The sequence below is a fragment of the Tachyglossus aculeatus genome, chromosome 3, assembly GCF_015852505.1.
Source record: "Tachyglossus aculeatus isolate mTacAcu1 chromosome 3, mTacAcu1.pri, whole genome shotgun sequence".
In the NCBI taxonomy this organism is placed as follows: domain Eukaryota; kingdom Metazoa; phylum Chordata; class Mammalia; order Monotremata; family Tachyglossidae; genus Tachyglossus; species Tachyglossus aculeatus.
In genome coordinates, this window is record NC_052068.1 from 104,681,171 (window position 1) to 104,697,178 (window position 16,008).

The following is a 16,008-nucleotide window of genomic DNA, read 5'->3' on the forward strand; positions in this document are numbered from 1 at the left end:
TTTCTGCTTCACCGCTTCATTCATCCACCCTCGCATCTACCCATATTATATATATCTGCCATTTATTTATTTATTTCGTTATGTATATTAATGTCTATCTTCCCCTCTAGACTGTGAGCTCTTTGTGGGCAGGGAATGCATCTGTTTGTTGTTGAATTGTACTCTCTCAGGTGCTTAGTAATAATAATAATAATAACAATAATAATAATAATAATGGCATTTATTAAGCACTTACTATATGCAAAGCACTGTTCTAAGCACTGGGGAGGTTACAAGGTGATCAGGTTGTCCCACGGGGGGCTCACAGTCTTAATCCCCATTTTACAGATGAGGTAATTGAGGCCCAAAGAAGTTGTGATGCCCAAAGTCACATGGCTGACAATTTGCAGAGTCAGAATTTGAACCCATGACCTCTGACTCCAAATCCCGTGCTCTTTTCACTGAGCCACGCTGCTTCTCTGTTCTTTCCATACAGTAAGCACTCAGTAAATGTGATTGGACTTAATTGAATTGAAATGAATTGAATTGAATTATCACCTTTTCTCTCTCATGTTTCATCCTTAGGAAAGTAGTGCTATGATTTTAGCTCTTTGAAACGGGTTCCAAATGGAAAAAACTATTAGTCTTCCCCTTCTCAAAAACTTGGAAACCCTTCTATACACTTCCTTCTTCTTGCGGAAGTGACAAGAAGGACAGATGCTGTTGAAATGATCACGGGGGTGGGAGAAGAGGAATAGTTTGAGAATCAAGAAACCAAGAAAGCATCTAAACTCCCTAGAGTCTCACTCTTTCCTTAACAAAGGTTTAGTGTTGTCTCTGATGTTTCATTTCATTTTTTCATTGTAGGATTTCATTTTGGAATAGCTTTAGAAAAACGAAAGGGAAGAAAATGAAAGCCCAAATCTACCTTGAGAATCCATTCCGTGATAACTCTGTAGTATGTGACAACCAGTTCTGTTTTCTAGGAGCAGTTTACCAGTTTTTAGGTATTTGAAATAATAGACCAATTTCCACAAGTCCCTATTGTCAGTGAGTGGCATCTAGCTAAACTAAAAGATCTGGGTAGTTTTATTTGAACCCCCAAAGTGGAAGAGTTCCCAAAAGTACCAGAAAAATTTCTGTTCACTTAAGGTGAGGAATAGTTCATTTTACTGAGCATAAAAAAATGTTTTGGGAAGAATATTTCCTCACATCTACCCCTTTCTCGTCATTCCTTTGCCCCAGAAAGAGCCCTTGTTAGCCTGTAATTGGATCATTTTAACAACTTTATTCTTAGTTCTCTATCCATTCCCATCCAATCCAATCACGTTACACAAAACAGCAAGAAACCTCTCTTCAACATACTGAATGATGGTACTCCATTCCTTAGAAGTCTGCAGGGACATTTGCTGACATTACTATCAAATGAAGTCTTTAGAGTAATAATAATAATAATAATAATGTTATTTGTTACTTGCTTACTATGTGCCAGGCACTGAACTAAGTCCTGGGGTGGATACAGTAAATAAGGTTGGACACAGTCCCTATCTTATGTGGAGCTCACAGTCTCAATCCCCACTTCACAGCCAAGGTAACTGAGGCACTGAGAAGTGAAGTGACTTGCCTTAGGACACACAGCAGATAGGTGGGGGAGCTAGGATTAGAACCCATGACCTTCTGACTTCCAGGCCCGGGCTCTATCCACTATACCATGCTTCTTCCCTCGAATGTGTGGATGTTATTAGAAAACCTTAGGATTTCCTAAGCCACTTCACAGCTCTCTGCCAACAGCTTTCCTCCTATTATTCTTTTAACTCAGGAAAACCTGATCACTGTCCCAACGTTTCTCACTTTATTTGCCCATCAAGCAAATTGTTATTCACAAACCAGAATCTACCACTTCTTTAAAACCTTTCAAATTCCAACTCTTGCACGAGCTCTTCCCTCAGTTATAATAATAATGATTATTATGGTATTTATTAGGTGCTACTATGTGCCAGGTACTATACTGGGATGAGTACAAGCAAATCAGGTTAGACACAGTCCCTTGTCCCACGTGGGGCTCACAGTTTCAATCCCCATTTTACAGATGAGGTAAATGAGTCCCAGAGAAGTGAAGTGACTTGCCTAAGGTCACACAGCCGAGATGTGACAGAGCTGAGATTGGAACCCATAACCTTTTGACTCCCAGGCCCATGCTCTATCCACCTCTTCCACACTCTTCACTCAACTACCTTCAGATTTGGTTCACTTTCTTGCATTTCTGATGGTTGGTTATTTTAAACACCTTGCTCATCTCATCTAGTTTTGTAAAATGCTCATGCTTTTCTACTGGACCTATCTGCCTCACTAATTTGAAAGCTCCTAGAAAGCAAGAAGCACATGTTATCCTTCCTTTATAATTGCACAAACACTGCTTAGAGCAGGACATTTCACAAAGACGTCATTAACCAAACACTGCTGCTAATCAATCAGTTGTATTTATTGAGTGCTTTCTGTGTGCAGAGAACTGTACTAAGCACTTGGGAGTGTACAGTATAAGAAATTTGGTAGGCATGTCCCCTGCTCACAAAGTACTTAGTATCTAGAGGAGCTTACTAGCATTGTCTCAAGCTTACTCCCAACATCACTGTGAGATTCAAGAGCTAAAGAAGTAGCTTGTTCCTTTTAACAATGGGAAAGGGGGAAAAGGGGAAGTGAGAGATCCAGGATTAGAAGCCAGATCTGCCATTTCCTAGCCGGATGTCCTTTCTAAACTATTTAACAATGCATGGTGAACACTTTATTAAAAGATTTCCCTGCGTTTCTTCCCAAGGTGACCCCGGGGTATCCACCATCTCAAGGTCAAATGCTATCTTGTGACCGCCCGGGGCCAGCAGGCTGAACTCAGATGTGCGGGTGGGATATAGCCCCTAGAACCAAAACTGCTAGATTGATAGCCCAAGCCAAGAATACAGAAGGTGTCCTTCACCCCTGTGCCAATCAATTTAGGTATGGGGGCGGAGATTGGGTAAACTGAGACCAGAAGCTGTAATGGCCTAGGAGCAAAGGTGGTAAATCCCTGTGGCCTCTGACCTTCTGTGCAGTGGATCAAGACTTGCAGCAGCTAGCTGCAGGTTGTCTCTGCCCAGAGCGTGAGATTCCCGCTCTGCCTGTACCAAGAGAGGAGCCATGGGATGGGTGAGTGTCCTTTCCCTCTGAACACTCGTGGGACTAGAAGCCAGACACTTTGCCACAGGTGTGTAATGCATAAGTGGATTCCTCTCAAGTGGGAAGTGCTCGTGGGTGGGAGCTAGCTGCTTCACCACTGGTGTGTAACACATAAGGGGATTCCTTCCGACCAGGAAGGACACGAGGGTGGTAGCTAGCCACCTCACCACTTGTGAACAAGTGATAAATTAATACCTCCTGGGTGGGACCTGGGGGGTTTTGCCATGTGCAAGTAACATACAATATATTCCTCCCATTAGGGAAGCTCTAACATCATTAAATAATCATATTTTTCCTGAAAGGGAGATTCAGTTCTCCATGTCTAAAATAATCAAATATTTCAATTCACCTCGCAGAATAAATTTTGTGTAAAATTCAGGCTTTCTGTCCCCGGTCTCTCTCTCTCTCTCTCTCTCTCTCTCTCTCTCTCTCTCTCTCTCTCTCTCTCTCTCTCTCTCTCTCTCTCTCTCTCTCTCTCTCTCTCTCTCTCTCTCTCTCTCTCTCTCTCTCTCTCTCTCTCCCAATTCCCGAACGAACTCGTCCCTGGGTGATGGGTGACAGTCTTGAAGGAGGATTGCTCTGCCCTGGTTGATTTGATAGGCTCGGGTTCTGAATGTTAAGGCCTCTTAGAAGTTTTGGGGTGACCCTTGAGAGGTGGTCCACAGGCCATTGTTTACAACAAAGGAAGCAATGGGATAATAGAGTTAATAATATAGATAATAGAGAAGCAGCGTGGCTCAATAGAAAGAGCACAGGCTCTGGAGTCAGAGGTCATAGGTTCAAATTCCGCCTATGCCAATTGTCAGCTGTGTGACTTTGGGCAAGTCACTGAACTTCTCTGTGCCTCAGTGACCTCATCTGTAAAATGGTGATTAAGACGGGGAGCTCCCGTGGGACAACCTGATCATCTTGTAACCTCCCCAGCGCTTACAACAGTGCTTTTCACATAGTAAGCACTTAATAAATGCCATCGTCATCATCATTATTATTATATGGAAAGCTCCATTAGAATAAATCATGCCCATGAGATGCTTATATTTTTTACCCATAAAAGATATTGCGAAATCATTGAATTTTTAATTTTGCAGACTGGGGATAAAGTGTAAAATGTGTTTTCCTGAACTTTTATGGATTTTGATGTGTCGAAAGCCTTGCCTCCAGATTCAATGAATGAATGGGCTTCCCACGGCCACGTGACGGGCGGTGGGGTGGCCGCGGGCTCGCGCTGCCGTCGACGTTGAGGCGGCGGAGCGGACGGTCCCCCGGCCCCCGTCCCCCGCTCCCCGCTCCCATGGAGCCCACAACGGCAGTAGTCAACGCTGCCGCCCCGGCCACGGGCATGATCACGGCCTGAGCCGCAGCGCGACTTGGCCGGCCCCAGGGAGAGCCCCAGCGCCAGCCCCCGGACCCCCCCGAGCCCGCAGAGCCGAGCCGGCAGTCGGCACGGGAGGCCATGGAGACGGCCGCTCAGCAGAAGGAGAACACGCTGCTGCACCTCTTTGCCAGCAGGTGAGCCAGGGGTCCCGGCCCTTTCCTCACCGTGCCTCGTTCTCCCCTGTCCCGCCGTCGACCCCCAGCCCACGTCATCCCCCTGGCCTGGAATGCCCTCCCTCCCCACATCCGCCAAGCTAGCTCTCTTCCTTCCTTCAAAGCCCTACTGAGAGCTCACCTCCTCCAGGAGGCCTTCCCAGACTGAGCCCCTTTCTTCCTCTCCCCCTCGTCACCCTCTCCATCCCCACATCTTACCTCCTTCCCTTCTCCACAGCACCTGTATATATGTATATACGTTTGTACGTATTTATTATTCTATTTATTTATTTATTTTACTTGTACATATCTATTCTATTTTATTTTGTTAATGTTTTGTTTTGTTCTCTGTCTCCCCCTTCTAGACTGTGAGCCCACTGTTGGGTAGGGACTGTCTCTACATGTTGCCAACTTGTACTTCCCAAGCGCTTAGTACAGTGCTCTGCACACAGTAAGCACTCAATAAATACCATCGATTGATTGATTTCCTCTGCCTCTGAGCCCCGAGGAGCCCCCTCGGATTTTCGGGATTCCCTGCCTCCTGTGACCCCTGCTCGTCTCTGCTCTGCCCTCCATGTGGACACTCCCCCACTTCTGTCCCTTAACCTTTCCTCTGCCCACACCCCGGCCTTTACCTTTCCTCTCCCCACCCCCGACCTTCAGCTTTTCTCTCCCCACCAGTACCTTTCTTCCGCCCACCTCCAATCCCCAGTTTCCCTCTGCCCAACTCTGACCTCCAGTTTCCCTCTACCTTCATCCAACCCCATTTCCCTCTGGCAACCTCCGACCCCCAGTTTCCCTCTGCCCTCTTTTAGACTGTGAGCCCACCTTCTAGACTGTGAGCCCACTGTTGGGTAGGGACCGTCTCTATATGTTGCCAGCTTGTACTTCCCAAACAGTACAGTGCTTTGCACACAGCACTCAATAAATACGATTGAATGAATGAATGAATGAATGAGTCTGTTTATCTAAAAGGAAATAATCTAAATTTTTGCCTGAATTTAAGCCAGGTAAATAAACTGTTGGAATTCCTCATTGTATTCACATTAGAAATATTCACATTAGAAATACCATATAGACTATAAAACTGAATCCTTGGTGGGATTTTTTATTATGTTATTACTTTCGTCTCTGTCTTCAAGTGTTTGGTGGCTGAGTGATTAAAAAAACTCCTCAGAATTTCTTAGGCATGGTGTAAGATTTACTTCTGATTATTATATTTAATATTAACTGTTCATTCAATAGTAACCTTTTCTTTAGTTGATTAGACAGAGTTTTCCATAGATTGCAAGATCCCTCTGGGCAGGGATCATCTCTCCCAGTTGCATTGAATTGTACTTTCTTAAGTACTTAGTACAGTGCTCTTCACACAGTACTTGCTCGAAAACACAACACACACACTGATTTTGCTATTTTACAGGCAAGACAGATATAGAAATCAATTGCAGTACTCATCCTGGAATACCAGGCTTCAGGGCTACCTTTTAACTCATGAATTTTCCTAGTAAATCCTTAGTAACCTCTTCTCCTAGAAACCTCAAACCACCTGAGATGACCTCATATTTCCCAGGACAGAGACCAGTCCAGTGATGATGGGATCTCTCCACCGAGGTGCAACAAACCTGTGCGGACCATTGAACGTTCTCTGGGACTGAGACCTGCCTGAGGACACTGAGATCTCTCTGCTGGAAGACCACAAACTGGTACAGACCATCGACCATTGGTCAGGACACGGATCTGCCTGAGGACACTCAGGTCTCTCTGCCAAGTGACCACAAACTGGGGCAGATAATCAACTATCTCCCTGCCTGAGAACACTGAGATCTCTCTGCTGAGCAGACACATTTCAATCTATCATTTGATAACCCCACCCAAAACATGATAGACACAACCTAGTCTAAAAAACTCAACTGAGAAGTAATGTGACCTAGTGGATAGCCCAGGGCCTGGGAGTCAGAAAGATTTGGGTTCTAGTCCCTGCTCTCCCAGTTGTCTTCAGTGTGAACTTGGGCAAGGCATTTCACTTCTCTGTGCCTCAGTTGCTTTATCTGTGAAATGGGTATTAAGACAGTCCCATGACAAACATGGACTGTATCCCCTTTGATTAGCTTTTATGTACCCCAGTAGTTAGTACAGTGCCTAGCTCTCAGTAAAGACTTATCAAATACCATTAAAGAAATGTCTGATAAAAGGAACTGAATAAACAGTTGATTTCTGGGTGTTACTATTCAAAAGGATTGTTTTTTTTTCCTCTTGGAACATGATGTATACTTGTTCTGAGCTTTGTTGAGTGCTGAAAATTATTAGATGTTACTTCACTTATGGCTTTGCTTCAATAATAAGGCCCGGTAATTGGATTTTAAGACATAGAGCTTCTGTTTAAATGCATAGTGGGTACAGCACAGGCCTTGGAGTCAGAAGGTCATGGGTTCAAATTCCAGATCCATCACTTGTCTGCTGTGTGACATTGGGCAAGTTACTTTACTTCTCTGTGCCTCAGATACCTCATCTGTAAAATGGGGATTGAGACTGTGGGCTTCATGTGGGACAGGGATTGTGTCCAAACCGATTTGCTTATATCCACCCCAGCACTTAGTACAGTACCTGACAGATTGTAGGCACTTAACAAATACCATTACTATTCCAGCACTTAGAACAGTGCTTGACACATAGAAAGTGCTAAGAAATGCCATCATTATTATTAAAAGAGGGAGTTTTCCCTAAAATAATTGCATAGTGCTCCTGGTAAGAGAAGCCTAACAGGCACAGAGGAATTTGATGGATGAATAAACAACCTAACCTTCAGCTCCCAGGAACTCCTAAAGCATACTTTTCTGATCCACTATCCATGCTTTTTAAATAAAACAATAGAACATTAATATATAGCCTTAATTCTTTAATGGTACAAAACTTTGGCCTCATGTCCTGCACACCTGAAACCCTGAATAAATATCATTGATTGAGAAAATGTCCAATTTTATTGGTGTTCAGGTCTCAGTGTCTCATATCTAGCTAGCCTTCTTCTTTCTGAATGGGTACTGGTGTTGATCACTTTAATTCTGAGAACAAGTTTACTCTTCCAAGGTTTTACGAAGAGCCCAGAATATTCCCTGTAGTGAGCCCTCAGCAAATAATAAAGATGAGGAATGTGCCAGGTAACAGTGCCTAAGGAAAGTCATTGACTTCTTGATACCTCAATGAAAAGTGTCACCAATCAATCAATCAATCGTATTTATTGAGTGCTTACTATGTGCAGAGCACTGTACTAAGCGCTTGGGAAGTACAAATTGGCATCACATAGAGACAGTCCCTACCCGATAGTGGGCTCACAGTCTAAAAGGGGGAGACAGAGAACAGAACCAAACATACCAACAAAATAAAATCAGTAGGATAGAAATGTACAAGTAAAATAAATAAATAAATAAATAAACAGAGTAATAAATATGTACAACCATATATACATATATACAGGTGCTGTGGGGAAGGGAAGGAGGTAAGACGGGGATGGAGAGGGGGACGAGGGGGAGAGGAAAGAAGGGGCTCAGTCTGGGAAGGCCTCCTGGAGGAGGTGAGCTCTCAGCAGGGCCTTGAAGGGAGGAAGAGAGCTAGCTTGGCGGATGGGCAGAGGGAGGGCATTCAGGGTACTTTTCACCTCTTGATTCCTCAGACTGTAGGTCAGGGGATTTAGCATGGGAGTGAAGACTGAATAGGAGAGGGAAAGCAGCTTCTCTCTGGGAGAATAGTGGAGCAGATCACAGATGGCTGCATGTCTGTCATAAGCCATCATTGTCAGGATCAAACATACTGAGTGCCCTAAAAAGAAGGCAAAATACATTTGGGCTGCACTGCTACCAAAGGAAATACTTTGATTCTTGGACAGGAAACTGGTGAGCCTTCTGAGAATGATGACAGTAGTGTAGCTGATGTCAATAATGTACAGACTCCTGAGGAAAAAGTACATGGGGGTTTGAATGACAGGGTCCGCTGAGAAGACCAACCTAAGTGGGAGTTTCCTATCAAGGCTATTAGGTATATCCCAAGGAAAATCATAAACATGATGACCTGAAATTCACGGATATTTGGGAAACCCCAAAGAATGAATTCAGTCACATGTGACTTATGGCGTTCCTTCATTTCCAATTCTTTTTTACGGGGGGGGCGATGTAAGTACAGAAATATCTGGGCCCAAAATGTGTCATTTCACTTCGGGAAAAAAAGCCATAGTGACGTTTTCAGAGTCCAGGTTTTCCCTACAAACATTTGTCTGTATGTAAATGTACTTGGGTAGCTTGTTTAGTCAAGGACGAAGGAAGTGATCACAATGTGAAATATATGGCATCTAGCTTCTTTATGGCTAGAAGCAATTTCAGGAAACTGGGGAAGTGATGTCATTAGTTAATAATGAAAATTCTGCAAAGGAATGATAGGAAAGTGTTTTCATTTTTGATCACTTGCTACTAATGTTTAGCATTAGTGAACCCACATTTTTCCCACCACATTTAATCACCTTCATCACACTGGATAATAATAATAATGGTATTTGTTAAGCACTTACTATCACAGCTTGTTGTCAGGGAACAAAATTCCCCAGTGCATGACTCACACATAGAAATCTCCTCAACTCCTCATTATACACACACATGCCTGCACCACACATAAAAACATACCTATACACAAACTCATGTGCCTAAAAATGACATGGTTTAGGTTTCACAAAAAAACCATAACAAAACATGTGCTTCTTAGCAACATGGAGGATCATCCAGTGACTGTATGATTTTAATAACTTTATTCTTGGTTTCCTGTTGTCTCTCTGTACTTAGTCCAATGATGTATTACGCAGAACAGCAAGACACTTCTCTTCAATACATTGGATGGTAGCACTCCAATCCTTGAAACTCTACAGGACATTTATTGCCAATAATATCAAATGAAATCTTTTCTCAGCTCACTGCCAGCTGCCTTCCTCCTAAGTCATTCTCTTTACTCAACCTATTAATTGTCCTAACCCTCCCTGGCATTTCTACTGGACCCATCACCCTCACTAGTTTGAAAGCTCCTGAAAAGCAAGAACCACATTTTATCCTTCCCTCATAATTCCACATATAGTGCCTACAACAGTGTATTGCTCAAAGGTGGAATTCATCAAATAATAATAATAATGGTATTTGTTAAGCAACTTACTATGTACCAAGCACTGTTCTAAGCACCAGGGTAGATACAAAGTAATCAGTTTGTCCCATTTGGGGCTCACAGTCTTAATCCCCATTTTACATATGAGGTAACTGAGGCACAGAGAAGTTAAGTGGCTTGTCCAAGGTCATACAGCAGACAAGTGGCAGAGTCGTGATTAGAACCCAAGTCCTCTAACTTCCAAGCCCATGCCCTTTCCACTAAGCCACACTACTTCTGCTGTTAATACTGCTGCTATTCAATCAATCATATTTATTGAGTGCTTCCTGAGGCTGAGAACTATACTAAAAGCTTTGGAGAGTACAATATAACAGATGTGGGAGGCATGTTGTCTGCCCACAAGGTGTCTTAAGCCTAGCAGAGTTTACTAGTACCATCTCATCCATCCTCCCAACATCACTGAGATTCTAAAGAGTTCAAGAAGTAGCATGTTCCCTTAAGGGACCGTCTCTATATGTTGCCAACTTGTACTTCCCAAGCATTTAGTACAGTGCTCTGCACAAAGTAAGTGCTCAGTAAATACGATTGAATGAAAGAAGGGAAATGAGAAATCCAGGATTAGGAGTCAAATCTACCATTTACTAAATGGGTGGCCTTTCTACACTATTTAATAATACATGGTGAAAGCTTTAGAGAGAAATTTACCTGCCTCTTGAAGGAAGATTGTTCTTCCTTGGTTGATTTGAAACACTCAGGTTCTGGATGCGATGGCCTTTTTGAAATTTTGGAGCGACCCCTGAGAGGTGATCCCCAGTGCTTAGTACAGTGCTCTGCACATAGTAAGCGCTCAATAAATACGATTGATTGATTGATTGATCCCCAGATAAATGCTTACAACAAAGGAAGCAATGGAAGAAGCAGCGTGGCTCAGTGAAAAGATCACGGACTTTGGAGTCAGAGGTCATGTGTTCAAATCCCAGCTCTGGGGATTGTCAGCTGTGTGACTTTGGGAAAGTCACTTAACTTCTCTGTGCCTCAGTTACCTCATCTGTAAAATGGTGATTAAGACTGTGAGCCCCCTGTGGGACAGTCTCATCACCTTGTATACCTCCAGCGCTTAGAAGAGTGCTTTGCACATAGTAAGCGCTCAATAAATGCCATCATTATTATTATAATCAATCAATCATATTTATTGAGCGCTTATTGTGTGCAGAGCACTGTACTAAGCGCTTGGGAAGTACATGTTGGCAACATATAGAGACAGTCCCTACCCAACAGTGGGCTCACAGTCTAGAAGGGGGAGACAGAGAACAAAACCAAACATATTAACAAAATAAAATAAATAGAATAGATATGTACAAGTAAAATAAATAAATAAATAAACAGAGTAATAAATATGTACAAACATATATACAGATGCTGTGGGTAAGGGAAGGAGGTAAGATGGGAGGGATGGAGAGGGGGATGAAGGGGAGAGGAAGGAAGGAAGAGGCTCAGTCTGGGAAGGCCTTGGGGAGGAGGTGGAAACGGAGAGAAGGAAGGTGAGGAAGGGGTCAAAATCGTTATTGTTCTTTTGTTTGTCTTTTTTATAGTTGAATATGGAAAGCTTCATTAGTATAAATCATGCCCATGAGATGTTGGGATTTTTTTTACGCTTAAAAGATGTTGTGACATCATTGAATTCTTAGTTGTACACTTTAGGAATTGAGTGTAAAATGTAACCTGAACTTCTAGGGATTTCAATTTTTCAGAAGACTTGCACCCAATCTACTCATGGAAAAGGAAAATGTCACATAAATTATTTCCTGAATTTAAGCCAAGTAGATAACTCTTGGAATTCTTCATTGTATTCATGTTAGACATATCATTTAGATTATAAAACTGAAACTTCGGTGGGATTTTTTTATGATGTTATTATTTTCATCTCTGTCTTCAAATGGTTGGTGATTGGGTGAAACAAAAATGCTAGGAATTTAGTGGGCATGGTAGAAGATTTATTTCTGAAGACTAGATTTAATATTAGCTCTTCACTCTACTGAATGTTTCTTTAGTTGATTAAGGACAGACTGATTTTCTATAGATTGTAAACTCTTCGATCATGTTTTACAATTTTATTGAACTGTACTTTCCCAACTCTTTAGTACAGTGCCCTGCCCACAGTACTTGATCAACAAAAACCACTAATTGATTTTAGTATTTTACAAGCAAAATAGACATAGAAATCAACAGTAGTTCTCAGATTACAATGGCTGCAGGAGTGAGCTCTGTAGGTAAACATTTATGATCACAAAGATTTCAGTGTGCTCTTTTAATAAACAGAGTTCAACAGAGTTGAACTTAATACACAGTGCTCTCTTAATAAACAGAGTTATGCAGGGCCCAATGCATAAGAAATTATAGCTCTCAAGAGGCAAAAGTTCAACATTGCCCCACTTCCAGCCCTGAAATCCATGTCTATTATTCACCTGAATTAAAACTCACCTTTCTGAGCAAGTGATAGTAATTGCTAGCTTATTCTGTTTTAGTCTCACAAATTCCTCCCATCCGACTGAGTTCTGAGATGAAGACTTTGTGTATCTAAACATGTAATACCGCAATTGTTATTACATCAACAAATCATAGTCCTTAATACCATCAATCATTAGTTTCAACCAAAATTGAACAGACTCAGACCTGGACGGTGCTTTTCCTATGAAACCTTTAGGTTTCATCTAAGAAGTGAGAATTAATCTGCTCTAGATTGAGCAGTGGAAAAGAGGTCAAAATAATTAGCAAGGCAAAACTGAGGGGAGGCAGCTCTGCAATGGAGAATGGGGAGTTACTGCTTCAGATTTGTCAGGTTGAAACATGGGGTTAAAGTTGGTGGGAATGAGCATGTTGCAGTTCATGACAATTTGAAAACCTGTTTCACCCAGTCCACTTTGAATAATTGAGCATCCACTAGATATTTTGTCCCCAATTAAGATTATTTGATGATAATATCCTTTCTAAAGTTTATTTCATGATATCGGTTAAGCACTACCTATGTGCCAGGCACTGTACTAATTGCTGGGGAATATACAAAATAGTCATGTAAGACATATTCCAAGCTTGATACCCTGTCAGTGTCCCTCATTTTCCAATCATCCTGTTACATGGTCTCCAGCATTCTGTTTTCAGTCTTCTGAACAACTAGTCTGTGGCTTTTTTCTTACATTCATGGTCTCTTTGAATCTTTGGTCTCTTGCCTTCCTTTGGTGCCCTCTTCTTTAGGCCTGATCAATCATCAGTGTTAGGTTCCATGATACACAAATTGCTTTCAGTTTTTTCACTTTTTTAGTAATTAGTTTTCATTAGAGTGGATAGTAAATATCAATTACAATCTTTTCAGACAGTAATACCAGGCTTGTAGTCTACCTTGTAACTCATGGATTTTCTTAGTAAATCCTTAGTAACTCCTCCTCCAAGAAATCTAAAACTGACACAGAACACCTCGGGACAAAGACCTGCTCAAGGACACTGAGATCTCTCCACCAGGGGACCACAAACCAGTGTGAACCATCAACCATCTCCCAGGTCAGGGACCAGCTTGAGGACACTGAGATCTCTTTGCTGAGTGGCCACACACTGGTGTGGACCATCGGCCCTCAGCCAGTACATAGACCTGCCTGAGGACACTGAGATTTCTCCGCCGAAAGACCATAAACTGGCAGGAATAATCGAACATCACCTGGGACAAGGACCTGCCCTACCTCCAACTTTCAGAAACATTGCAATCCCTTTCTCACATTCCTTTTCTCTTTCTCCATCTCTACACTGATCCTTGGGGAATTCAATATCCACATAGATGTTCCTGATGACCCTTCTACTGCCTGCTTTCTAGCTCCCTTCTATTCCACTGACCTCCTGCTTCACCCCAGCTTACCCACTCTCCAACTTGGACACACAATTGATCTTATCATCTCTAGTCACTGTTCAGTCTCTACACTCATCAACTTTGGAATCCCTCAATCTGACCATAACCTCCTCAACGTCCTTCTCTCCTATACACTTCTTTCCCACAGATCTTTTCCCCAACAGAGTCCTCCAATCTTTTGACTCTGTCAATTTTTCTCAAGTCATCATGCCCCATTTAGCATTCATACCCAAACTGCCTTCCCTTGATAACCATATTGATACCCTCAACACCACCTTCTCTACTGAACCTAACTCCCTCACTCCCCTATCCTTTCATCAATCTCATACCACTGATCCACAGCCCTGAATCACCACAGTCCACTTCCTTCACTGCTGTGCATGAGCCACAGAGCATAGAGTCACAGAGTCACAGAGCACTACTGGAGGAAATGTAGATATCAGGCTGACCTTGTCCACCTCAAGATCATCCTTGTGTGCTTTATCTCCGCCTGGCAAAATAGTTTCACCTCCCTTATTGACACACTTGCCCATTGCCCTCACCAGTTATTCCAGATGTTGAACTACCTCCTCCCCCTGCCTCCCCACCCCTTGACTCTAATGACCTGGCCACCTACTTTGTTGAGTAAATTGTGAACTCTCTTAAATCTGTGAGCCCATTGTGTGCAGGAATTGTCTCTATTTGTTGCTGAGTTGTACTTCCAAAGCATTTAGTTCAGTGTTCTGCACCTAGTAGGTGCTCAATAAATACGATTGAATGAATGAATGAATGAAATCTCCCCAGCTGATCTTCAACTTTCACATCTTTCCCAGTGGTATTTCAAGAGGAGATCTCCTGATTTCTTTCAAAATCTACCCCCTCCACCTGAATTCCTGATCTTATCCCTCCGTACCTTAACAAAGCACTTGCCCCATCCTTTCTTCCCTTCCTGACTGCTATCTTCAACTGTTCATTCTCTACTGGCTTCTTCCCCACTCCTTTCCACATGGTTATTCATGTCTCCGCTATCCTAAAAAACCCCTCCCTTAACACCTTCAGTTATCTTCTCCCTCCAGTTATCACCCCATCTCCCTCCTAACATTCCTCTCCAAACTCCTTGAGTGAGTTGAATACTTTCACTGTCTCAAATTCCACTTCACTGACACTTTCCTCCCTTGATTCTCCTTCTACCTCTTAGGTCACTCATTCTCAGTCTGCTTTGTGGATGCTTCCTCTGCCTCCTATCCCCTAACTGTATGGGTCCCCCAAGGTTCAGTTCTCATTCCCTTTCTAATCTCAATCTACACCCACTCCCTTGGAGGACTCATTCATTCCCATGGTTTCAACTACCACCTCTATGTGGATGATTCCCAAATCTACATCCTTAGCCCTGGTCCCTCTCCCTCTCTACAGTCTCACATTTCCTACTGCCTTCAAGACATCTCTACTTGGATGTCCTGCCATCACCTCAAACGTAGCACATCCAAAAGAGAACTATTTATCTTCCCACCCAAACCCTGTCCTACCCCTGACTTTCACATCACTGTAATAATAGTAATAATAATAATAATAATAATAATAATAATAATAATAATAATAATGATAATAATATTTGTTAAGCACTTACTATGCACCAAGCATTGTTCTAAGCACTGGGGTAGGTACAAGGTAATCAGGCTGTCCCACATGTGGCTCACAGTCTCAATTCTCATTTTACAGATGAGGTGACAGAGTCACCAAGAAGTTAAATGGCTTCCCCAAAGTCACATAGCTGTAGGAAGCACCACCATCCTTCCTCCTTCACAAGACGTCACTTTGGTGTTATCCTAGACTCCTCTCTCTCATTCAACCCACATATTCAGCCTGTCACTTAAACCTGTGAGTTCAAACTTCACAGCACTGCTAAAATCTGTCCTATCTTCTCCATTCAAACTGCTAGCATATTATGCCAAATACTTACCTTTTCCCACTTTGATTACTATATCAGCCTCCTTGCTGACTTCCCTGCCTCCAGTCTTTCTCCATTCCAGTTCATACTTCACTCTCCTGCCCGGATTATTTTTCTACAGAAACGCTCAGGCCATGTTTCACCACTCCTCAGGAACCTCTGGTGGTTGCCCATCCCATCAAACAAAAACTCCTCACCATTGGCTTCAAAGCATTCATCCATCCTGTTCCCTTCTACTGCACCTCATAAACTTCCTGCTTAGAAACTGAAACTCACCAACTCTACTTAGAACCACATTGAACAGGAAATTTGAGATGTTCTCTAAATGGTTCCAGCT